This window comes from Urocitellus parryii, chromosome 5, assembly GCF_045843805.1.
Source record: "Urocitellus parryii isolate mUroPar1 chromosome 5, mUroPar1.hap1, whole genome shotgun sequence".
Taxonomy (NCBI): Eukaryota; Metazoa; Chordata; class Mammalia; order Rodentia; family Sciuridae; genus Urocitellus; species Urocitellus parryii.
Window position 1 is genome coordinate 102,297,648 of NC_135535.1, and position 27,677 is coordinate 102,325,324.

Below are 27,677 nucleotides of genomic sequence, written 5' to 3' on the forward strand. Positions count from 1 at the left end.
AGCTCAAGGCCAGAGGCCATGTTTGCACACTTCTTCAAAGAACTATACTGGATATGTTTGTGAAAAACTAGTAAGGGGGTGTCCAGCACCTGGAGTGGTATCTTCTCGGCCAGTAGCCAAGTAAACAGGGTGACACGAAAATAGGAAATTTATTTACATTGAACTTTTTTGCGAGACTATTTTGCTGACAGTTCTAAAATCAGTCTGGGTGAAGATTTCTGGAGAGGCCCAGTTAAAACTTTTCAGTGGAGAAAGGGATTGCCACTTTAGGGTGGCAGAATAGTGGAGCTCCAAATATGTCCACTTCCTAATCCTGAGAGCATGTGGATATTTTACCTCACATTGCAAAAGGGCTTTTCAGACAAGATGAAGACAAGGATCCTTTCTCTAGGCACAGTGGGAGATGCCTGTTGCTTGGAAACTGAAGCAGAAGCATCCCATGTTCAAAACTAGCCTCAGCAACTCAGTGAGGCTCTATGCAACTTAATGTGACCCTGTCTCAAAGTAAAAAATAAATAAAAGGGCTGTGGCTGTGGCTCAGTTTTTGAGTCCTTTGGGTTTAATTCCAGTACCAAAAAAAAATGTTTTCACTGTGAGATTATCCTGGTGAATCCTAAATAAGATGTGTCCAATCTAGTGACATCCTTACACTGTATCCGCAAAAACAGATAAGCCTTTCTGGCCCTCATCAGAGAGAGATGTGAATATAGAATTATGAGAGGGTTGAGATGTTTTGGTTTTGAAGAAGGAAGGGGTAAAACAAGGAATTCAGGCAACTTCTAGAAGGTGAAAAAGGCAAGAAAGTGAGTCTTCCTGAGTTTTAGCTGTTTCAGCCTACTGAAACCTCGTTTATATCCCAGAGAGACCCAGGTCAGGTTCTCACCTACACACTGTAAGATGATAAATTTGATTGTTTTGAGTCACTCAGTCTATGGTAACTTGTTACAGCAGAAATAGAAAATTAATTCAGTGGGTCAGGATGTTTCACCCACATGTCACAGAACAGTGATGACTGCTTTTAATGAACACTGTAGAGAATGACTGTGTCAGGGGACAGTGATGAGATGGAAGGAGCAGAAGATCAGCTGCTGCAGCAGGAAATAGAAATACCTCATCTTCTCTTTTGCTTCAGGGACAGGAACTGTGAGCCTCCCCCTTTTCCCTGTCAGCAACTACTAAACCCCTGCCCTAAGACTCAAACACCATCCTGCAGACCCTCTCCTGCCCTCCCCCACCTGTGCACAGTGTGCAGCACAGACCTGAGCAGATGACCCCAGCATCCTCCTTGTGACTGCAGTTGTGCTGCCCCCAGTCCTGGGAAGGGCACTGCCACACATGGGCCTCCTCTCCTGTGCAGTTCAGCTCGTCCAGCCAGATGGGCCCTGATCCCTCTCCAAAGTGAGCAAAGACGGTGGCCTCCAGGGCCACTCCACAGCCCAGCTGTCTGCACACCACATGGGCATCACTCAGGTCCCAGCTGTCATCACAGATGGAGCCCCAGGAGCCCTGCTGCAGGATCTCCACTCTCCCTGCACAGTGACTGCCCCCATCCACCAGGCGGAGCTGTCTGCTGTCTGAGAAGAGACAGGGTCATGTCAGTGGGCATTTGCACAGGGAATGGGGAAGCTCTGGTGCTGGGGTCCTTGCTCACCTGAGCAGTTGGCAGTGTGGCCCTCTGAGGCTGCAGAGCCTGCTGGGTCAGACCAGGAGTTCTTACACTGGGTCAGCAGCTGGGTCTAGTTTCCTACAGAAGAGATTAGAGAGCAGGAAACTGAATTAAAGTACATAATAAGTCCTTTGGTTATAGCCAAATGGTGTTGTTTATAGCCGTACAATTCACAATAGCTAAACTTTGGAGCCAACCTAGATGCCCTGCAGCGGATGAATGGCTAAAAAAAAAAATGTGGCATATATACACAATGAAATTTTACTCAGCAATAAAAGAGATCAAAATCATAGCATTTGCAGGTAAATGGATGGCTTTGAAGAAGATAATGCTAAGTGAAATTAGCCAATCCCCAAAAAACAAATGCTGAATATTTTCTCTGATATAAGGAGGCTGACTCATATTCGGGTAGGGGAAGCATGGGAGGATTAGATGAATTCTAAATAGGGAGGGAAAAGGAGGGACCAGGGGATTAGAAAGGGTGTGGAATGTGATAGACATCATTATCCAAAGTACATGTATGAAGACTCAAATTGGGTGTCAACATACTTTCTATATAAACAGATATGAAAAATTGTGGTATATATGTGTATTAAGAATTGTAATACAAAAAGAAAACCAAAAACAAAGTACATGTATAAAGGCATGAATCAGCGTGAACATACTCTATATAAAAAGATATGAAAAATTGTACTGTATATGTATAATAAGAATTGCAATGCAATCTGCTATCATGTATTTAAAAAAATAAAATCAATAAAACTAAAAAAGTTGAGAAAATATTTCATAGAAAAAAATAAAAAATAAAGTACATAGTAATCTGGTGATGGCATAGGAAAGCTGTAGGATATGATCAGTAATTTTCTATCTTCAGAGCTGATTGTCTATTCCAGATTTCTGCTTCTACTTCTGACATACTCTTCTGTTTTTAAACCATGACCCAAGAATTACTTTAGGAAAGTGTGAATACATCAGTACTGTTTGAGAGCATTGCATATCTCCCAGGGAAGGAAGACTTTTGGAGTCAAGTTCAGAGAAATGTAAAAACTAGAATCAACTATTTAAATGTAAAAACTAGAATCAACTATTTAAAATTTAGGTCAAACCAAAGAGGAGAATCCTCCTAAACATCCAGAAAACTTGTGAATTAAAAGAATTTTTGTCATAGGGAGGAGTGCCCAGTTTCTCACCATTTCAGTCTCTTTGTATAAGATGATCTACCCTAAATAAAGTGCATTGAAGAAAGTAAAATCTTTTCTGAAGGTTTTGTAGGATGGATTTTTTTTCAAATACAATTTTTGTCCATCAAAGAACCCCCACACATATAAAAAGGTTTACATAGAAAACAAAGTGCAGAAAGGAGACAAAAGAAAGATTTTCAGAGAGTGGTATTGGTGTTTCCTTATAGGTAATTGAAATAATAATAATTAAATTTTGTAAATTTAATGACATGATATGCATTTTGTTAGAAAAATGATAATAAAAATCCAATAAATATTGGATTTTTGAGAGCCATTTATAAAAAGAACTAATGAAACAGAACCAATAAAATTCAGAGGCTAAAAATAAGAAGTCAGAGGATGAGTCTAACAACACTGCAGGTTAGCACAAAGTAGAAATAGTAAGTGGAATAATGCAGTGAGCCATCTATGAAAAACACATGTGGATCTTCTCCAGGCAGGAAGCCAGGGAAATTTTAGGTTTAACCTTGGGAACTATCCATGGCCCTCTCATGCAATAGATGTCCCAAGGCACATGACCTTTATTTTTGCATTGCCAGGAAGATCTCTCGGGGTCACTCCAGAGATGGGCATAACCCACTGGGAATTGAAAAGCCCACCTTTTTAACCTTTATGGAGAAGAACATTCTGTGGAAGACCTTTGATGTCCCCCAATATAAATAAAGCAGGTGCAGGCTCCATTTTTCTTTTTAGTATAGAAGCTTGATCCATATGATTGTCTAGTCTATCCTGCCCCTGCTTTCTGAATATATTTTCTGTGTCCTGTGGTATCTTTATTCTTCTATTTTTCCTAGTTTTTGTTCCTCAGCCAGCCCATTCCACTGAGGGGAACCCCATTTCCATCACCTGTGCAGGACGTGGGTGAGAAAAGATCATGGGAAAATGTAGAGTGAAAAACAGAAAGACAAAAACATAGGAAATATAATAGGATACTAAGAGCCATAATGAGAGAACCTCACATTCCTATATACTTTACAAGTTTTAGTTATTAAGGCCATAAGTGGTAGTATAAAAGTATAAATTAGAAAATACATCTTCCGAGCACTTCCCCTTCTCCCTCCCTTTCCCTCCCACCTCTCTTCGATATTTAGTAGTAATCTTCTTCTCATGCCCTTCCTCTCTATCCCATGGAAGGAGACCTTCATCGTTATACAGAATACATGCATGATGATGTGAGGGGGAAACAAGAAAGAAGTGTATCACATTAGATTGGATAGAGAGAAGTGATGGGAGGGGAGGGGAAGGGAGGGAGGATAGGAAGGGCAGCAGAATAAAATAGACACTAGTTTTGCTGTATGTATATACATGACTGTATGACCAATGTGATTCTGCAAACAGTACACTCAGAAAAATGAGAAATTATACCCTATTTGATTCAAATGTATATGTCAAGATCAATGTACTGTCATGTGTAGCTAACAAAAAATAATAATAAATAAATAGAAAACATAAAAAGTGGATTATTTAACACACCTGTCATTTTTTAAAATACCCCCCAAATCTGTGACACTCTATCCATTGACCTGTGCAGTTCATTCCTCCTTCCCTCCAATCTGGGCTGACAGTGGTGAGTTGTCTATAAGCAATAGAATGTGGTGAAGCCAGCACAGCTTAACTTAGGAACCTAGCTAAGAAAGTCAAGCCTCCTCCTCATGTTTGTCACATTTCCCTGGGTGTACCCTAGTAAAATTTAGGTCAGAAATTGCATCCATTTGATGCAAATGGATGTTTGACTTAGTAGGATGATTGCTTCATGGGAAACATGTAGAGACAATCAGTAGAGAACTATCATGTGGGAGAAAGCATTTGCAGGTGGCTCTGTCAGCAGCCCCAGTTGAACTTCAAGCCTCTGGCCATGTGAATGAACTATCCAAGATGGATTCCCATTTTGGCCAAGTCTTCAATGACCTCAGCTCCAGATGAGATCTAAGTGCAACCTTATGAGAGACTTCAAGAGGGAACTTCCAACAGCTTTTGCCAAATTTATGAATCTGGAAATGATGGACAAAATCAAATATTTTTTTATTTGTGTTGCTATTTTTTGCAAGGACAGATTATTATAAGCAGTAGCACCTAGGACAATTATATTTACTATGAAATAGCAATCCTATGTTCCCATGTTTATTGTGGCATTATTCACAATAGCTACAGTATGAAATCAGAAGCTATAGTCTGGAATCTGATGCCCATTACAAGAGAAATTCATAAAGAAAATGTGGTATAAATATAGCCATAAAGAAGAAGGAAATCCTGCCATTTGCATCAAATTGATGGAAATTAATTTGATGTTAATTAATTTTATATTAATTTAATTTAAATTAAATTAAATTAAATTAAATTAATTTATGTTAAGTTAAATAACCCAAATACAGAAAGTCAAGTACAACATGTTCTCTGTCATATATGGAAGCCAACAGGTTAATTTATTGAATTTGGCAATGCACAGTGATTATGTAAAAAAATTCTTGAAAATATTTTAAGAGTAAATGGACACATCATCTTATCCACCTACTATTCGCTCAGAAATATTTTATATATTCAGGGATAAATGTGGCAGAATGAAGGGATAATATAGAAAAATAATAGCATTGGGGAATCTTCATTAGGATTATCTGGGAATTTTATACTATCTTTGAAGTTTAGTCAGAATTCTCAACTAATCAAATAAATAAATAAATGAGGAAAAAGAAAAACAAAGCCACAAAAATGTTAAGATGAAACTTAGTTGTTTTGGTTTAGAGAGAGGGTGTCCCCTAAAAGCTCATGTGAAAGATAATGAAAGAAAGTTTAAAAGTGGAATGATTGGGTTATGAGACCCTTAATCTAATTGGCACATTAATACTCTAATAGTATTAACTAGGTACTAAGTATAGGCAGGTAGGGTGCAACTGGATGAGATGGGTCCCTGGGGGCGGGCCTTTGGGGTTTATATTTTGTCCTTTTTGAGAAGAGTTCTCCCTATTTCTGCTTCTTGGTGGCCATCTGCTCTCCTCTTTCTCCTGCTTCACTCTTCCACCATGATATTCTGCCTTACCTCCAGCTCCATGAAATGGAGTAGGATACATATGGACAGAGACCTCTGAAACCTTGGACTTCAAAATAAACTTTTTCTCCTAAAATTGGTCTTGTCAGGTCTTTCTATCACAACACAAAAAAAGCTGACTAAAACATTAATAGAATTAATTTCTAGGACATTTCATTAAAAAACACATATAATAGCATCATAAACCTAAAACACCAAAAGTATGCCTAGTAAGAGTTATCTACAATCTCTGAGAGAAATTAGAGATGTACCTTGCAAGTCAGTTAGCTCTATATTGATGTTTACATCAAATCCAAACTCAATATAAATATCATCATGCTATTATTGAATTAAACATATCAAGCTGTTTGTAAAATTTATGTGAAATGCATAAGACTAAGTATGACCAATGCACTGGGTAGAAAAAAATAACACAATCAGAGCAGTTGCTCTAAAGTAATCTTTTAAAATATTAGTCATAAATGCTATAAAGTTATAATTAATGAGGCATGCATGGCTACAAGCATAGAAAATGACTGAATGGAACAGAATAGAACATAGAGCATGATCAGAAATATCTGCACACTGTGTATTTCAAAGGTGACACAGCAGTGGGGAAAAGGCTTTTCAGTAATGATTCTGAGACATTTAGATGTAAAAACAATAATATGAAAGGTTTTTCACACCACACACCCTATGTACAATATCAACCGCAGAAAGATGCAAAAGAAATGTAACTAAACTTCTATATGATACTTTTGGAGAATATTTTTATGATCTTATGGTAGTAAAGTTCTATTTAAAAGGGCAGTAGAATACTAAGTGTACAGGAACAAGAATTTGGCTGCAGAAAGAACACCATAACAGGAGAGGATCCTGGATTAAAAACCATATACAAATATATCCATATTTGCACCAAAAGATATTGACATGGTAATTTGTAGGATCATTATTTGCGTACTCAAAAAGTACAGACTACTCAAATCTCCACATAACTTGAATGGATCAATACATAATCCTGTGTTATTTGACAGAAAACTCTACAGTTGTAAAAATAAATGAGATTAGGCTAAAAATAAAAACATGGGTAAATTCTAAATATTATGTTGAGTCAAAGTAGACATAAATAGAGAACATGCTATGACTTTACATAAAGCTCAAATCCTGACAAAAATTTTCTTTGGCAGTATTTAGAGTGGTCTTCTTTGGAAGGGAGGAAGGTACAGTGACTGAAGCATCTGCAGGTGACTTCTGGGAGCAGTTGCTGATCTCTGATGGCCCAGGGTGAGAAGCTTGACAGTTCTCTATGAATTGCAATAACAATACTAATACTACTAATAATAATGCTTACTTAAAACTCTTCCTCATAATACCCCTTGACAGGGCCTGAAAGATGAATGATCATTGAGAAGAATCATATTTTACAACAGAATGTCTCACTTTTGAAGTCACACTATCTGCTCTTAGAGACATGTTACTCAAATACCAATCAGTCCTGCCCATTTTTCATGAGCTTAAAATCTGTATATCCTGATAGAAGACAGGGTTTTATCAACATCCCACATTTTCCTTACCCCCATAGAGTGTGTAGGGAGGTTAAGGTCCTGCTGTGAATCTCACCTGAGCAGACAACTTACCTGAACAGACCACAGAGGCTGTGTTTCCATGGGCGCAGGCAGGAACACCCAGGGCAGTCACAGGGCAATTCCACAGGAAGGACTCAGACCCTGAGCAGTGGAATTGGTCTCTCCAGATCTCATCTCCTCCTTCCACAAAGTACGCTCCCTTTGGCGTGGAGACGGCTACTCCACAGCCCAGTTGACGGCAAACTACATTGGCATTGGCCATATTCCAGTGGGAGGCACAGAGTGTTCTCCAGCCTCCAGAGGTCTTCATCTCCACTTGACCCTCACACTGAGAGCTGCCATTTTTCATGAGCCGAACATCTGTATATCCTGGTAGAAGACAGGGTTTAGCAACATCACATATTTTTCTTATCCCCACAGAGTGCATAGAGAGGTTAAGGTCCAGCTGTGAGTCTCACCTGAGCAGACAACTTGCACAGCCCCTCTGTGTAGGCAGCTGCCTCCAGGACAGGACACTCTGGGGCAGAACCAGAGCCCAGGTTCCTGCCCCTCACACTGGAACTCTTCAGCCCAGACCTGTTCACCAGGATCTCTGAAGGGCAGGTTCCCCAGGACAAATGCAACCTTGCCACACCCCAGCTCTGCAAAGATGACCTGGGCTGTGGAAAATGTGAAATTCCCATCAGATACTGGAATCCACTCTCCTCCAGAATTCACTTCCACTCGCCCAGAGCAGGGTCCATGTCCTCCAACCAGATGCACAAATCCTGTGGGAGAAAAAACAACAAGAAATATCAGGGAATAGAACAGGAAGTTGCAAGTCACAGGTAGTGCTGTGAAATCTTTCATTTTCCATGGTTAGTTTCAGGGAGTGGATTTAACAGAGTCTGCCTGCTGAGGTCCAGCCCCGGGGGGTGGGTTGGGGAGAGTGGGGTTCCAGGAGTCCTGAAGGAGGAGCAGTGACAGTGAAAGAAGAGGAGTTGGAGGATAGGTTGCAAGTTACAAGCAGCCTCCAGAAGACATATCTGCTGCCCCTGGAGTGATCTTTATTTTTATACCTTTTTTAACAGGTTTTTTTTTCAGGTAGTTAATGGATAGCTTCAAAGCCTGAAACTTTTTTTGATTTACATAATTTTCAAGAGTTACAATCTTTTCTGACATACATTGATTACCTAAGATATTGAGTACATTGTTCAAAATATTTTTCTGTAACCTTAGCTAATGATGATTAAGCTTTTAGGTTTTTACCTCAATCATTAGGAGCTAGGTGACACAACTAGACTACATGACTCCTAACCTATTATTTACTTCTAACTTTAAAGCATACCTATACTTATTTCATTAACCTCTAACTTTAAAGCGTACTTATGATTATTGGTAAGCTTTCTTACTTGTAAACTAAAATCCCAGTAAAGCACTCTTAAAGTTGTGAAAGTCTATTATTTAAAAGCCTACTACTCTTAAGTGCCTCCAAAATATATCTATGTAAATTTTACATTATTCTATTTTTAATTTCCAAGGTAATTTTCTTTTTTCATATGACCTAATCAACTGCTTTCTTAAAGAACTTCTTTGATACTTGGTCAAAGCACACCAATTCTTATGTCTTTGTAATCTTTAACTAAATGGCAGGCTTTACACCTCAACCCATTTGTCATTTATATTAACTATGTGTTTTCCATTTTCATCAAAAGTTTATGTGTAAGGCAAAGGAGGGTCTATTGGTTGGGGAATGTATTTTTATTAGACTCTTGTCCTTGAGGGCGACACCATAAGCTACATAGGTGGTCCTTGTACAGTTGGCACAGCAATTGTTTTTCTGTAGCTAGGCTGTTATACAGGTTGTGGCTTTAGGATGGGGTTGAGAGGGGCTAGTGTAAATTGTTAACCATGGGATAAATATTTCTTGTTGTTTAGGCTTGAGGGATAACACCATTGTTTATATCCTGAGAGATACTGAAACGCATCTCATGGCATGTCTCAGTTGCACAGTCCCTCTATGTAGGCAGCTGCAAGGACTCTCATTCTGGGAATTTTCCTGCAATCTAGGGCAATATGTGCTTTTAGTATTGATTGATGTATGCCCTGTTATCCGTATCATGAGTATCATAAAACAAAACACTTAACATTCCTAATAGTTCCAGTTTCCAGATGGTGCAGCCCTGCTGCAGCATCCCCCACGCTTTGACCCTGTCAGACCGTGGGTGCAGGAATGTCTTCACCAGGTGCCAAAATGTGAATTCTGTGCATACATATACAAAACATGCATATGTGTGTGTTCAAGAAATGAATATATATATAAAATGTGTAATATGCCTTTTTCTTTTATATGGATGTATTATTATTCATATTATAAAAGTATATGTTTGTATGACTTTCTGTGACAGTTTACCTCCTTTTTTTAAAATAGGATCCATATCTATCCACTGAATGTGAACTCCGTATACAAAAAGATTTTGATTAATTTTTCACTATTTTATACCCTGAAACTTTCAATTCAGATAATAATTCCAACAAAGATAAAATTTGTTAATGAATGAAAAATTCAATATGTATCAAAAACTGACAATTTATATTTATTTCCCATTTGGGGATGAGAAAAGAGCTCACTAAATAGTGTGAGACTGAGCTTATTGTAACTAAAGTAATCAGGGTTCTTTATATCATACTTCCTATTACAGAAGACAGACAATTTAGAAGTAGGAAGTGAATTTATACAGAGATTTGAGCATGGTGTTTTGGTTTTTTGTGTGTGTGTGTTTTTAAGTTATTACTTTGTTTCTAATAAACACAGTTTGACAAATCCATTATGCATCTATTGAAGCTGATCAACTTCAAGTATAGGTTCAGACATTTGGGAGGGCATTTGATTACCAATGTAAAATTGTAATATAACAGTAAGTTTGTGTAGTGAGGAAGTTCAGCAAGGAATCATTTCTTAAGAGAATACTTTGTGCAATATTTTTTCCCTAACTAAACCATCAAAGTGGAAAGACAATCAAAAGCATTAATCTACCTTATTAAAATTGTTACTTAAAACATTATAATTGGAATACTCCCTTTGCTCTCTAAAGCTGATGTACTAACATGAAGTGTGGATTCCTGAAGTCTTACTACATTGGTAATTTTAATTTATACCATTATTATAGAGGAATAATGATAAATATTTTCTTATAGAGTCAAAATTCCAAACTGAATTCACTAATCTTTAGGAGGTTATGTTTTTAAGAATATGAGACCTGCAGGTACATCATAAAAATCAGCCAGCAATACAGTTATCCAGTGACAGGAGCAACAAAGATCAGCCTCCAGAACAGAAACCTGACTGGCTGAAGGCTCTGCCTGTGAATACACCAGGTCTCCTTCTCTGTGAACTCTGGTTTTCACACAGTTCCACCTTCACATTAAAGGTCAACATCAGCACCATCAGAGAGGGCCACCAGTTTTGCATGACTGATTGTAGTTTTAGCTCAGATAGAAACACAATCTCACCTTAATTGGCATTATTTCCTTTTTATTTTCCTTTATTTCATTCTATATGGCCCTTTTCTAGCATCCAAGAGTTAGAATTGCTCAGCTGAGATAGAATAACATTACATCCCGGTTCTATCTGAGATAATCCACTGTGATATCCGAGTACAGTGTCCTCTAGATAAAATATTAAGAGGGCATCTTTGTCTTGGGCACTGAATTCTATTGCAATGTCAAACATTTTGCAGAGATTTTGTATAATTTCCATTAATAAAAATTGGAAAAATTTCAGATAAAGAAATAGATCACCCAATGCAGGCTTCACCTTTATTCTTCTATTCTTCACTGATGGTAAAGACCTAATCCAGCCATAGCCTAAGAGGGCAAAGTGTAAAATTTATACAGTACATGTACTGAGATGATCAACTGAGCATCTGTCATTGTGCAGAATAGAGATCCTGAGATGTTCAACGAGCAGGATTGTTACAAACTCATACATTTATTCATCTTTCAAAACACATTGAGGATTTATTATGTTCTGGGCACTGTATTATAAAGTACCATATATCCAAAATCCTTGAAACAATTTTTTGAAAAAGATACAATTTAGAAATTAGAGCCAGCTGCCATCAATACAGATAGTATTTTTGGAAGATAATTTACTCTGTTACACTTAATGAAATATAAACACAACAGTCAAAGTGTGGTTTAGATGCATTGTTTAGATTGTTTAGATACATTGTTCTATAAACCCAAATACCCATCTAGAGAAAATGGATATTATCTGTGACCAGGGAGAGTGAAATGGTATGAATTCACACATCAAATGCACCCCGTGATGATCATGAGGACTGGCTTCTCAAAGGAAGATGCTCAGCAGAATATTAGGATGGGCAAACATGTGGGATCTATGTAAATGCAACTAGAACAATTTTATGATGGTGTTTATTAACTATATTATCCTTTTAATGGTTAAGTGTGTTTCCTTTAGCAAATGCACTTATTTGCTGAAATACAGGTCAATATCCAAGTTGTTAATTCTGTTTTCCGTAGGACATGAAATTTCGTGACAAAGATTCAGTGTGTCCATGATTCAAGGATATTTATGACAGAAGGCTGGTGTGAAGGAATTATGTATGGAATATGTTAAAAATTATTAAGAATAATGTTTTTATTAAATAATAGGCTTCAAGCAGATTGGATTGAATACAAACACACATACACACATACACATTGCATTGAATACAAACACACATACACATTGGATTGATTCAAACACACATACACACATACATGTGTATATGTATGTAGAATATAGTACTTATAAAATCATTCATATACCTACATTTAATTTTAAATAATAATATTTTAAATTATTAGACTACATATATTTATATCTAAATATTTGTTAGATATTTTAGGGATAGGCATATATAAAAGAAAATTAGTCTCTGTTTGTTATTGTCCAGTGTAGTCAAATATGTAGATGTCAAAAAGAGTCATAACATGGGCTGGGGTTGTGGCTCAGTGGTAGAGCGCTCGCCTCTCATGTGCAAGACCCTGAGTTCAATCCTCAGCACCACATAAAAATAAATAAGTGATATAAAAGTATTGGGTCCGACTACACTAACAAATATTTTTTTAAAAAGAGTCATAACTCATGGAAAATAAATGATACCTGCTCTTTAGAAAATATTAGAGTGGGTTATAAAAAAGATTCATTCTAGGGCTTTCCTTTTAACATAACATTTTCAGTGTGTCCTCTAACATGACTTTTCCATATTGATTAAAGTCTTTCAATTATCTGATATAACACAAATCCTTTCATGGCCTAGAATTGGGTAAGGAATCAATATCACTACTGATGATTATTTTGCTTAAAACACAATTTGACTACCTTAAAGTTGTGGGGGACAAAAGTGGGGATTGAGAGTGTCAGCCAGGTTGGCTCCTTCTCTCAAGACTGTTGGAGGGGATCCGTCCTTGCCCTCCCTCACTTCTGCTGGTCAATAACAGTCCTTGGTGTCCCTTGGCTCACAGATGCATCACTTTAGTTGCTGCCTCTGTGCGTACCTGTCCCTTTTCTCTGTGTCTGTCTCTGTGTTCCCTCTTCTGAGGACATGAGTCAGGTTGGATTAGGAGTATGGATGACAGACTTTAGAATATGACTGAAAAATTCATTGCAAAACAGCAGGATGAAAATTCCTCACAACCTTTCAGCTATAGTAACAGGCTCTTCTTCTAAATCTGTGATGCTTCAGTGAAGACTTTTGAATCTCCTCCTCTGATGCATCACACTTAGAGAACAGAGCCACATCCCAGTCTAATCAACTGTTTCATGAGTAGTAAGACTGGTAAGAGGAGGCACGTTTGTCTTAGTCCCTAGAGACAAAGCAGTGATTGACAACAATGACGTGAAAAGAAAAAGAAAAAAGGAAATGGTTCTTTATTTTTCCCCATGATTGCCTGTTGTTTCAATCATGACCACCAATTGAAATTGCATGAGGCATGGTAAGGACATTTCAATATCTGCATGAGACTGGTATTTTCATGACATGTCTTAATGTTGAATTAATTCCATAGATATTGTCATGTGAGGTACATAGATTTTGGGTTCAGCAGAGCCATCTATATGTTTGTTTAAAACAGTATCAATATTTTTTTCTGTGTCTTGTGCCTAACATTTCTCCACATGAGGGCCAAGGCAGAGCCTGACTGACTTGAGCTCCTCACTCAACTTGTGCCTGACTCATCTGAGGACAGGGGTTGAATTTTCAGGGTGAAGACTGGGCTTACACTGAAGGCTACTCTCCAGCTCCTTGTGCTTTTAAAGGAAATCATTCTTTCCAATCTCACCTGAAAGATATCAGGACTTACGTGTATATAGGAGGGATAGCAGAGAAAGAGAAATTTTACCAAGAACCACTGAATGGAGAATTAATACATGGAACCAAATTCCATGAAAACCCCAAAGTACCAACACAGCAAAAATCAAAAGTAACTTCAAAATCTTAAAGTTTGACAGCTACATATTGAACACTAAAAAACAATTTCTGCTTATTATGTCATAAATCAGAAGAGGTAGAAACACACTCATGCTTCAGTCCAAAAGGAGGATGCATCAAAGCCCATAGCAACCAACCAAGGAATATGGTCCTGCTCTGTGGCCTAAGGAGCTTATAGGATTGGCACTAAAAAGAACTGAAGGTGCAGAGTGTGAATTTGGCACATGGAAGAAAATGGACTCTTTGGGTGGCTTCTCTAATAGGAACACACAGATGAGCAGCTCACAGGCAAGGTCTGGGTGTTGGTTGGTTCCTATATAAATAATAAGGTACTGTGGTGTTTATAGTAAATTCATCCTCAGTCTCAATTTCTCTTCCTAAAACTCTGTATCTGAATTCTCCAGTAACCTAAATTCCTTGACACAATGGCCCTTTTCATGGCTATTTAAAGCTCCACAGTGATAAATGCTGTCAACAGTTAAAAATTACTAAAAATGTTAAAAGTTACTGAAAGTGTTAAAAGTTACTAAAAATGATATATTGTTGAAGATGCTCATATGCTACATCCTTATGCCTTGACAGAAAAGACAGAACCTGGTAAGAATAAGTGACTTGTTAGAGGTTAGAAACATTGTATCATCCAGAACATTCCACCATGACCTCATTTCTGCCTCTAAGCAACAGTCCTTCTGGCTTCAACTTCCCCACATCCCAGCTGCCCCCTACTCCATCCTCCAGCCCATCATCGAGGATATATCATGTTCTTTGCTCCTTGGTGCCTCATCTCTACTCTTATTTCAAAGAGGTGGCCTCCATGTTACAAACTGGATTCATTTGGAAAAATGCTTTAGTCAAGTCCCAGAAGGGCTTGTAGGGACCTGTGCTCCAGGAAACTACTCTTTATGTACCTGTATCAGCTCCTGGGAGATCCCCAATTCTCCACATCCCATCTTTTAGAAATCTAGGGCTCTTTCAGCTTGTGGAAATGACCTCTCTCACTTCCCATCACCATTGGGCTCAAATTTATCCAGATAAACGAAAGAGGCAGGGTGGCCAGGTTGATTTTCAACATCTTTCTTCAAGATTACCCTTTATTTATTCCACTAAGACCAAGATTGCTTCCTCTACCCTGCCTATAGGGGGGACTCATCTGCATACAACCAGTTCTATAGGGATTTGATTATAAGCCTTGATTCTATATCCATCTGTTTCCTCATCCATGACTTCACAATCTTACTATACTCTTTGGGGCACAGAACTGTGTCATCTGAGTGGATGGGAATGTCTCTATCAGATGTGGAGACATTGGCCAGGCAGAGATTCACATAGATCCTAGTATCTTCTTTGAAAACCAAACTTGCTCTGTATTCTTGGGCTTCTCAGTCATCTCTGAAAGCCAGAGGTAGCAACATGAATTTCCCTTTAAGGGACAGGAAGAGGATAATGAGAGTGGTCATTGGAGGACTAGAAATTGGCAAAAATTTGTGTATTCAGGAAAGGTAAAATGGGGCAAAGGGATCTTCAAAGGAGACATAATCTAAACTTTCCGGCTGATAGAGGAGACAGGTACTCGGGGAGAGTATTGAGAGTCTGCTTCCCTGTTTTTTAATTCAAAATACTAATTTCTTTTCAGAATTTGCTATGTTCCAGAAATATTTTTAGGTGTTGAGTATGAATATTTCAAGGAAATAATGCAGACCAAAACCAACCATTTAAACCATTTGAACTTTATGAGAGATCTGGTTGGGAAAAGAAAAAAAATGCATTTGCAGAGGTCCACTGATTCACATGAATCATTCTCACTAGAGTAAATTAAAACTTATAGTTAGATATATCCTTGTCTGATTCTTTGCTTAAAGGATATATTGCTTTGTTGGGCAAGTTTCATGTCTTAAAAAGGTATCATCCACAGGGCCTTTTCTCCCCACATTCTCACCTCAATACCTCATCTTTGAGTCACTCTTACAATTAATTCTTCTTCTTTTATATAGTGAGGGTGTACAGAATTCACACAAATGTACACGGAGTCAGCACCCTAAACCAGGATCTTAAGCCCAGGCACTGTAAGCTTCCTGTGTCTTCCTCAGAATGTTCTATTTGTTCCCTTCTCATTCTTATCAAATTTACTTCTCAGTGCACGTCTCTTGTATTATTGAATCCATCACATATAAACTAAATAACCTTCCCCCATATCTTGTCACCTGTAGCATTTTCCTCCTTTTTTCATTTAAATTAAGTATATTTCAACTGATACCCCAAACATAAATAATATGTCTATTAATGGAGTAAATAGATTTATTGATGCATGTGTACATTGTGTTATCTTGTTTGTTCAAACACTGTTTATTTCCTTCTGTGAAAATTTTCAATATGCTCTCTTCTTGCTTTTTGAAATGTTTCTTATTGTTATCTGCAGTCACCTAACTATACAACTCTGCACCAGAACTTCTTATTCCTATCTAAGTAAAACCTATAAGTGATTGATCAGTATGTGGTCTTACATTTCTAACCCCTACACTTTCCATCTTATAGTAATCACAATTCTAGTTTAAACTTCTATACTTTTATTAGATCAACTCTTTCAGATTTGACATATAATGAGATTACTAGACCCTTGTCCTTCGTGGCTTGAGTTATTTCACTTAACCTAGTGATTTTCAGGTCAAGGTTTTCATTCCTTTTTTTCTTCTTCTTCTTCTTCCTCTTCTTCTTCTTCTTTTTTTTTTTTTTTGGCTGAAGAGTATTCCATTATGCAAATATACTTCATTGTATCCATTTGTTAGTTGATGGACACAGATTGTTTCTGCTTCTTAGCTACTGTCAGTAGTGCTGCCATATACATGGGAATACAGATGTCTCTTCAATATCTTGATTTCATTTCCTTTGAATGTATGCTCAGCAGTGGATTTCTGTATTGTAAGATAATTGGGGGGGGGCTGTCTGATAATGACTTAATGTATTTGTATTTCCTTTGTTTGTACAGTACAGCTTTGCTGTGTTCTATATTTTTGATTGACAGATTTTTTTTCTTCAGTTCTATGAAAATCTCATGGCACTCACTTCTGGTCTACATGATTCCTGTTGGGAAGTTCACTCTCAGGTGAATAAGTTCACCCTTATGTGTTGTTTGTTTATTTTATCCTCTTGATTCCTTGAGAATCTTTAGCTTTCTTCCCTGAGAATGCTATTATAATATGTAATGTAAGAGCTCAAAGTTTACAGGTCAATTCTGGACTTTTCACCCTCAAGCAGAGACTTAAGTCTCTCCATAGTGTGCTGCCTGGTGCTTTGGGAAGCAATAAGGAGGGTGGTCCTGTGGCCACAAATGCTGCAATGCTATATCAGACTCTGAGGCCATAGCCTGCCAAGGCAACAAAGAACTGGGGAGGGACCAAGGCCCTCAGTGCTATGAACTGCCTACTGGTGAAGTGGACTCATGGCCCAAGACTCCTGCAACCAGCCACAGGCTCTTTTTGAGTCTGTCCTACCAACACACAGATCTTGCTCTCTTTATGAGCTCTGTCCCACCTTTGAGGACTATAATTCCTACTGAGTGCTGAGTATCACCATGGTGGGCCCAGCATTTTGCTCTAAAACAAAATCCTGTTTCTGCTCTTGTGTCCTGCTTCTTAGCAAGTCAAGTCTTGATTTTCCTTCTGTCAAGATAGCTTGGAGGAGTGGTGGTGGAGATAATCTCTTTGCTGCCCAACTAAACACAGTTCCAGAGTCTCCATCTGAGGTTACTGATATGGGAACAAGGATTGTTGGGCTCTACTGGGCACCAGCTTAGTTCTGAGTTTCAAGTATAAGGCCTGGACGCAAATAGCTTTGCATTTCCCAAGAAGGGTGGATCTTCCTTCACGCTGGGCTGCTTGGATTAAGGGAAAAGGCAACTCTTATTTTCCTTTCTCTTTCTCCTTCTCCTTTTCTTTTTGTTATCATAAAAGCAGGCACTTGGGCTGGCACTTGGGCTAGGGTTGTAGCTCAGTGGTGGAGTACTTGCCTTGTACATGTGAGGCACTGGGTTCCATCCTCAGCACCAAATAAAAGTAAATAAATAAAATAAAGGTATTATGTACATCTACAACTAAAAAAAATATTTTTAAAAAAGGAGGCTTTTACCTAGGACCTTTTATTTTCAAACAGCTTGATTATTTTCTCATATCAAGCCATTTTTTGTGTGTTTATGTGGTGTATTTGTGGTAGATCACTGAATAAACACCTTGATCTTGAGTCCAACTACATAATGTCTTACCATAATAAATATATATTAATATTTTATTGCTTCCTACATTGATCTGGGAGCACAGTGTTTAATTCACCTCCCAAGATGAGCTATACAGAAGTTGCTTAAAAAAGAAATGCAGAGAGATTCTAGAGAAAGGAGAAATTGTGAATCAGGGCATTTCACTCACTGTTCTCTGGCCCTTCCTGCCAATGAACTGATAATTCTGATGTCTAAATCTGGAAAGCAGAATTGCAACTTTCCTGAAATCCATAAACTCCCCTGTGATGTGTTTAATCCCATCCCCATGCCCATACACATACTAACCCAGTGCAAAAATACTTCTGACTATACATATACAAACACTGAATTCAACTGAGAAAAGTAGGGCCTCATTCTTGACTGTCCTTTGAAAAGTGCTGCAAACAGAGTATGTGTGCTAATTATGTATGTAATCCTAAAAAATAGTAAACTGGAGAAAAAATTATGAAGATTGATTTTAAATTGAAATACTCTACAGAAAAATCTTTTCAAGTAAGAGAGTTGAGAAGGGAAAGGACAATAGTAGAGATTTACAGGACAGGAATAAATGAAGATCATCATCCACTACTATCCCTGAATCCACTAATTCAGGGAAGGACATCCTACTTCTCTCTGGACAATTCATCCTTTATTTCCCCAGGGATCAGACACTACTTTCTGGAACTTTCCATTCTCTTAGGTAGTGGAAAATGCACTGACCATACCTGAGCAGATGACTCCTGCATCTTTAGATGACTCCTGCATCACAGTTGTTCTCTCCCTGGCCCAGGACAGGGCACTTCCACAAGTAATCCTCCTCTCCTGTGCATGCCAGGTCCGTCACCAAGATGGGCCCAGATCCCTCTCCAAATTGTGCATAGAGCAAGGCATTGAAGGCCATTCCACAGCCCATTTGTCTGCACACCACATCTGCATCTTTCAAGTCCCAGTTGTCATCACAGACAGTGCCCCAGGAATGCTGGTGATGGATCTCCACTCTGCCTGCACACCGACTGCCACCATCCACCAGGCGAAGCTGTGGGCTCTCTGAGGAGAAAGAATCATGTCAATGATGTCACGTATTGTCAAAGAGAATGAGAAGGGTTCTACTGCCATGTGGTACACCTTCTCTCAACAAAGCACTTGGAGAATCTACTTTCAGAATGCAGTGCTTGTGGCGTAAGACATGGAGTCATTCATTATACTAGGGCAGCAGCACTTGCCTCACACATGTGAGGCACTGGGTTCCATCCTTAATTTCTACCATCACATGTATGGGAATTAATTGTGAAAAAATAAAAAAGAGGGAATTAACTACAATGTATTCAAGTGAGTAGTCTCAGTAGAAGTTATTATGTAGATTTGATCAGAATAAAACTTGTTATTGGTAGACTTCTATATTATGTAGTAAAACTTTGAGAAACGCCAGATTTCCTACTTTAAGTAGCCGAATGTGTCTTTTCTGAATGATTTCTAAGAGTTTCTGTAATGGGCCAGTATCTGAATTGGCTTCTTGAAGACATATGCTTGAGGATCCATGGCCTTAGATTGGAAGGGTCAGAGCACAGGAGATGGAATAAGAAATGGGATGAGATCATCAGAAGCCTCAGGTGACAACCATGATTCCAGTAAAAAAAAAAAATGTAATATATACACATTAAGACTGAAAAATAAATGGATCATAAGACAAACCATAGTTAATGAAATATATATATCATTAATGGTTCTAGCCTTTGTAGTTCAAATATGGGTATGTAATTTTAAATTTGCATTTGCTTTAGGTAGATTGGGCAACCTCCCTGAATAGATGATGTCAGATATTGACATTGCCCAAATGACACTAGGAATGATGGGATGCTACTTGTTCCTCCAAATATATCTAATCTCTGCTTGGACTTCCTGCCAGGAGTTCTTGATGAGGAGTTAAATAGCAGAACAGAAGTACACTTTTTATGACTATGTGAGTGAAAAGAGTCAGGGAACACAAGGGAAACTGTATTCTGAGAAAGAGGAAAAACACTGGGAACCGATAAAGAAATGACAAATGACGAGAAATGTTAATGATATGGAGAATCATTAAGGCAGCCCAGAGAAAAGTATAAAGCAGTTTACAACTTCAACTCCAGCTGTAACCATGTAATGGATAACCATGGGAGAAACACATGGTTCTTACAAGTTTTAGAACAAGTTTTAGGAGATATTCCAAGAGGGACTCCTCCTGCACAACATGACAGTTTTAGAGAAGTCTGAGTCCATCACATTGCTCAGCAAGCTCTCAGAGTACTATAACCTGGGGATATCTTGACAAGGGTCCTATTGTAGGGGATAAATTGTACTGGGATTATAAAATATGGATTAATCATAATTCCAGGTCCCTGGGTCACCCTCCACAGTGATTGTGTGAAGGAAGAAAACCTACAGTCTCAGACAGAAAGACTGACTTCCACAAACACACTGACCTAGTGGCACAGAAGGGCCTAGAGGCCTCACTGACAAATGGTCTTTCTGTACGTGAGGAGGAGTGATTCCAGTCTCATGTGGTTTCACATGCAAATAATATCTGAGAGCTAAGAGACCACAACTGGTGATTAACCCCATTCCCATGACCCATCTCCAGAGTGGAGCTCACTGGTTTGATAGCTTACACCACTTTTTACAGGCATTCCAGGGATTCACCATGGCTAGAGCAATGCAATCAAGATCTCAGTATTGTGTGCCCACCAGTTGGGTCCAGAACCTACTGAAGAAAGGGCTTGTGGTGACTTTGACTTTTGCCATGCACCCAGATTTGCAAATAGAATTTGTACAGCATGAATATGGCCTGCCCCATCAATATTCCCATAACTTCCATGACAGGAAATGAGGAGCTCAGTGCAGCCAGCATATCACACCATATCCTAGTTCATTTTGATGGGAACTCAAAGGAACTATGATTGGTTTCATTTTTAGGCAACCAGCCCTACATTCCTGGTGGATTCAAATGTTAAATGACCAAGAAAGGGTTGTCTACATGCAAATATTTTGTCTGGAAGGAATTTTTATGAATTTTAATTTATATATATATATATATATATATATATATATATATATATATACATAAAATTATATTTTCCTTACTACTCTGTATTTAATGCATTTTTAAATTCTTTAAATGGATTTTCTCTTCTTTCTCATCATAATTAATAATGAATTAATTTCCTTTTATTAATCTACATTCTCATTCTGTTTATTCTTTGCCTAATCTATTGTTACTATTTTAGCTGTTATTGAGTTTAATTGATTAATACTGTATTTATATAGCTGATTTATGCTTATGTGGTAGATACTGCTGTTTTTCACTTTCTTCTTTCTGAGTTATGATGTTGATCAAGCCAAGAAACTTGAACAGGTTGAATGTGCTTTGCCACTGAGCTACACCACCGGACACTACAATGAGGATGGTACCTTATTTTAGCCATGACCTAGCCTCGCACAAGCCATGGTGGATGTTATGGTTTGGATGACAGGTGTCCCCTGAAAGCTCTTGTTGGGACACTGCAAGAAGTTTTAGAAGAGAAATGATTGGGTTATGAGTCTTAACCAAATCAGTGACTTAATCCCCTGGTGGGATTAACTAAATGGTAATATTATTTTTGTCTTTGACTGACAGAGGAAACCACGGAGTTGAGTGTACTTGAAGCAGGGAGGACTATAATGGGGCATCATATTGACTAATCAGGGTAAGAAAAGCATGTGCATTCATGAAGAGAGTGGAAAACTGAAAAACTGATAGGGGAAAAGATTTGGAAGGTGCATGAGGATGAAATATCTGGGAAAGGAGCATCAAGAGTATTGCCGCAAGGAGAAGTAGAAATAGTCAGAGAAGGAACAATGCAATCAAGATCTCAAGCTGGACAGTTAGTGATGGTCAATAGTGTGGCCATAAAGCAGATGGGGGTGTGAGGGATGATTCAAAGAAAGAAAGTCAGGGATGGAGAGGCCAGGATGTTATCTCAGTTGTATTCAATTATCCTGGCAGCAGAACAGGAGAAAGAGGAGCCTGGGGAGACTGGTACTGCAGCCTTCCTGGATAAGGGGGAGCAATCAGTCGGGAGAATGACAACAACAGAAGTAGTGGCACCAGCCACCTCAGGGAGCAAATTTCAAGTAGCTGGACATGGGTAAAAAAAAGAAAAGAAATTATTGAAAATGACAAAGTAAAGCAGGAATATACTTCCTCTAAAATTTGTCTCAGAAATATCCCATTGAAAGGGAAGCACAGAGCCCTCCCAATAATAAGGACATCATTATTCTCAGAGGACAGCCAGGTGTTTGTCAGAACATAAAACTAAATGGGACATTATAGGTCTTAAAATATTAGAAGATGATAGGCTCCAATTTCCAATGAGCCCCATGGAAGGTTTTCTGGGACAGGGATGAATGGGAATACTCATTTGCAGTAGGATATGGATAAAGGCTTAGAGGCAGTAGTATCAACCAAGATGACATGGCCTGAGAGGAGGTCAATTCAAGAGAAAAATAAGGGGAGACCAGGCCCCTTATTATACAGCAATTCCCCATAAAGTGCAGATGAAAAATAAAGTAACAGTTTTTCAACAGGATTTTTATAGGACCCATGCCTTGGGGAGAACTCTAGATTTTATTATGCATCCAGGTAATCATGTATCTCTCTTCCTACCCTCCTTCTGCTTTGCTCATGATGGGATTTTATCAGTACCTCAAGGTCACCATGCTCTTCTTACTTCAATATTTACACTGACCCAATGTTCTGCTTTCTTTCTGCATTGGACCTCTAGTCGTTCTTTAGGTTTCAACTTAAATATGATTTCTCTCTTCCTCAATGTACATATTTCCACAACACCTACACCACCTTCATGACACTCAGATTTATGCATGGTGTGTTTCATTAGGCTGGAGTGCAAACTGCAGCGGTATTTCCTCCTTGCATTGGTCCTGCTGCCTGAAATTAAGTTTCTACCTATAAATCATTCAATTAACTTACCATCAACAAACTAACTGAGAGGTTTTCTGGTGGTGGATTTCAGAGTAAACATCCTACTGTATTAGATTCCCCAAGTTGCCATTCACACAATTGAAATTCTGAGGAAGATGAAGTATTTACTCCTAACCTCAATTTCCTCATGTGAAATAAATGATCACCATGGTACCTACCAAAAGTTGATTGTGTCTGTGGGAACAAAGTGAGAGCACATAGCAAGCAACGTGTATAACTCAGGTCCAATCATTCACCCTCTCACTAAGGAAATACAGATTGACTAATATAACAAGACTGCATGAGGGCTGGGGATGTGGCTCAAGTGGTAGCATGCTCGCCTGGTATGTGTGGGGCTCTGGGTTCGATCCTCAACACCCCATAAAAACAAAATAAAGATATTGTGTCCACATCAAACTAAAAAATATTTTTAAAAAAAGACTGCATGAGCTAATTGCTAAGAATGTTCATCAGAGTACAACTTCATGCTCCCATATTCTCAGATCAGAGTCTCTGGTTCTTTTCACATAAATTGCTAATATCAATGGTTTCCTTACATCTGCCTTTGAAACAGGACTACATCATGGGGATCAGGTAATCTCTATCCAGTATTCATTTTGTAGACTTATTTCACCTCATCCATTATATTTGAATATGTGAACCTTTCCTAATAACAACCTATAGGCATAGGACAAACACATAGAAATAGACAGTAGGTCACCTGTACATGTGATATGAGCTTCCTCCTTTGCAGAGCAAGACTGGTGTTTCCAGGGGTCAGAAGGACACTGCCAGAGAGAGATATCAGTTTCTCGACAGTGGATTCCATTTACCCAGCGGGGTCTAGCACCTTCTCTGGAAGGAATCAAGAAATCCAGAGTCCCTGTGTTCCCACAGCCAAGCTCTCTGCAGATAATGGACAAGGTCATAGTATCCATAGGACTGTGGCAGACACTGCCCCAGGTGTTGTTGTAGAAAACCTCCAGCCACCCAGCACACTGCTGGTCCTCACTCACCAACCTGAGGGCCAGAAACTCTGAAATGGAAAGGGAAACATCAGGGCTCAGTGAACATTGAAGTCTTATTGATGTTTTTTTCTTTATTCCTAATTCATTGATAACTCTGCTAAAAAAAGTGCCCACCAGGTGGAAAACTGGAAGTTATGTTCTTTAAACCTTTTTCTAATGTGTACCTCTCTGTTTCTACAACAATATAATATTAGCAAATCAATAGGCAGTAACACTGACCTGGGACTCTGACTAGGAACATTGACCTGAACTCTTTATTTACTATCTGAGGAACTACTTGATATATCCTAGAAAAGGAACATGGACAGAGGGGTGGTAGATTAGTGGAGCTCCAAATATGTCCTCTCAATGATCCTGGGAGCCTGTGAATATTTTACCTTATTATAAAAGGGCTTTGCAGATATGATTAAAAATAAATCTTTCATGGATTATCCTGGATCATCATGGATTAATAAGTGAGTGCAACATAATCATATCCTTAGACCTGTGCCCTCAAAAGCAGATAATTATTTCTGGCCCTCATCAGAGAAACACGTTGCTCAGTGTGTTGAAATGCTGTTGGTTTGAAGAAGGAAGGGGTCATGAGACAAGGAATTCAGGCAACTTCTAGAAAATGAAAATGGCAAGAAAAGAGTCTTCAGAGAGATTCAGCTCTTGCAGCTTGATGACACTTTGTTTATAGCCCAGACAGACCCAAGTCAGTCTTCTAAACTTCACATTGTAAGATGACATATATGTGTTGTTTTGAGTCTCTCAGTCTATACTACCTTGTTACCGCAGAAGTAGAAAACTACTTCAGTGTGTCAGAATGTCATACCCATAGGTAATAAAAGAGTGATGACTGCTTTAAATGGACACTATCAAGAATGACAGAAGACAAGATTGAGAAGGGAGGAACAGAAGCTCAGCTGCTGTAGCAGAAAATGGAAGCACCTCAACTTCTCTGCTGGAAGCCCAAGGAGTATTCTTTTCCTCTGCCCTGTCCTGACTGCTGCCTTGGGGCTCAGACACCATCCTGCAGACCCTCCCCTTTCTCCTCCCACCTGTGCACAGTGTGCAGCACAGACCTGAGCAGATGACCCCAGCATCCTCCTTGTGACTGCAGTTGTGCTGCCCCCAGCCCTGGGAAGGGCACTGCCACACGTGGGCCTCCTCTCCTGTGCAGTTCAGCTCGTCCAGCCAGATGGACCCTGATCCCTCTCCAAAGTGAGCAGAGACGGTGGCCTCCAGGGCCACTCCACAGCCCAGCTGTCTGCACACCACATGGGCATCACTCAGGTCCCAGCTGTCATCACAGATGGAGTCCCAGGAGCCCTGCTGCAGGATCTCCACTCTCCCTGCACAGTGACTGCCCCCGTCCACCAGGCGGAGCTGTCTGCTGTCTGAGGAGACACAGGGTCATGTCAGTGGGCATTTGCACAGGGAATGGGAAGGCTCAGGTGCTGGGGTCCTTGCTCACCTGAGCAGTTGGCAGTGTGGCCCTCTGAGGCTGCAGAGCCTGCTGGGCCAGACCAGGAGTCATTGCACTGGGGCAGCAGCTGGGTCTGGTTTCCTACAAAAGGGATTAGAGAGCAGGAAACTGATTTAAAGTACCTAATAATCTACTGATGACATCTGAGGTGAAAGCTATAACAAAGAAGCATCAATTTCCTTTCTTCAGAGCTGATTTTTTAATGGAGACTTCTGCTTTTCATTATGCCAAAGTTTTTTTGTTTTAAGCCTATACTTTGAAATAATCAGTTGCTGTTGAGAGCATTGAATAGCTCCCAGGGCCGCATGATTTTTGAAGTCAAGTTTAGAGAAAAGAAAAACTACAATCAGCTATATTGCCCTATAGGAATTTTTTTTCAAAGGTAGTAGGAGAAACTCTGAAATCTTAGCATGTTTGCCTGATTTCCCTGGGAATACACAAGTACAATTTAGTTTGGGCCAAAGAGGTAGAATTTTTTAAACATCTTGATAACTGATATCATATTTTGTGAACTGAAAGTAGAGTTTTTCTTTTAGATGATGCCCAATATCTAACCACCTCAATCACTTTTATTTAAGGTGATCTACCCTAAATTAACTGCATGGATGAAGCAAAATACCTTGCTAAAAGTTTCATAGGATGTGCATCTTGACCGAGAAATTATAAAAAATATCCAATAAATATTTGAGAGTTATGTATAATTTTAAAGTCAGAAACTAAAAATAAGAAACCAGAGGATAAGAGTAACAACATTGTAGATTAGCACAAAATGAAAATAGTAAGTGGAAGAACATGGAAAATGCAGAATGACACACAGAAAAAAAAAATAATAGGAAATACGATAGGGAACTAAGAGACCCGGTGAGAGACTCCTAATAGTCTACAAGTTTTAGGTAGTTAAAGCCACTATTTTTGTTAAAAAAAAATCTTGCCTCTTTTTAATTATATGTAACAGAAGAATCCATTTTGGTATAATTATACAAGCATGGAATATACCTTATTGCAGTTACATTCTTATTGATGTACATATGGTGGGATTCACTGTGATGTTTTCATTCAGATTCATTCCACTGTCTTTCCTTTTCCTATTCCTCCTCTTCCCTCTATCTCTCATTGTCTACTATATTTCTATTTTCTTCCCCTCACTGCCACCTAACAAACCCCTTATTGTTTCCACAATTCAGAGAAAATATTTGAACTTTGGTTTGATAATGCAAGTTAGAAATTAGAAAATACATAAAGTGGAATATTCAATACACCTGTAGTGTTTAATAATATTCATAAATTCTGTGATACTCTATCCATTGACTTGTGCAGTCCATTACACCTTCCCTCCAATCTGGGCTGACAGTGGTGAGTTAGTTCTCTATAAGCAACAGAATGTAGTGAAGCCAGCAAGGCTTGAGTTAGGAATCTGGCTAAGAAAGTCATGCCTCCTCCTCTTGACTTAGTAGGATGTTTGCTTTGTGGGAAATCTATTCTGTAGACTATCATGTGGGAGAGAATATTTTTATGTGATTCTGTCTGCAGCCTAAGTGAACATGAAGATACCAGCCATGTGAATAAAATATCCTGGATTCCCATCTTGGCCAAGCCTTCAAAAGACCTCAGTTCCAAAAGATATACAAGCACAACCTCATGAGAGACCCCAAGAAGCAACTGTCAAGAGCCTTTGCCAAATTCATGAGTCTTAAAATCATGAGAAAAATATAATGTATTTACTTGAATTGATATCTCGGGGAGAAAATTTATTAAGCAGCAATAGCTGCCAAGATTACACTGACTATGAAACTCAGTAATCCTACATTCCCATGTTTGTTGTGGCACAATTTAGAATAGCTATGGTATGGAATCACCCCAGCTGCTCACTGAAAGACACATTCATAAAGTATAAGTGCTATATGTATAGCCATAAAGAAGAACAAAATCCTGTCATTTGCATCAAAAT

General features: G+C 38.7%; 1 pseudogene; it reads right to left on the bottom strand.

Moving 5' to 3' along the window:
* Positions 1-27,677, bottom strand: part of LOC113201524 (antigen WC1.1-like) — a 212,533-nt pseudogene that overhangs the window by 48,450 nt on the left and 136,406 nt on the right.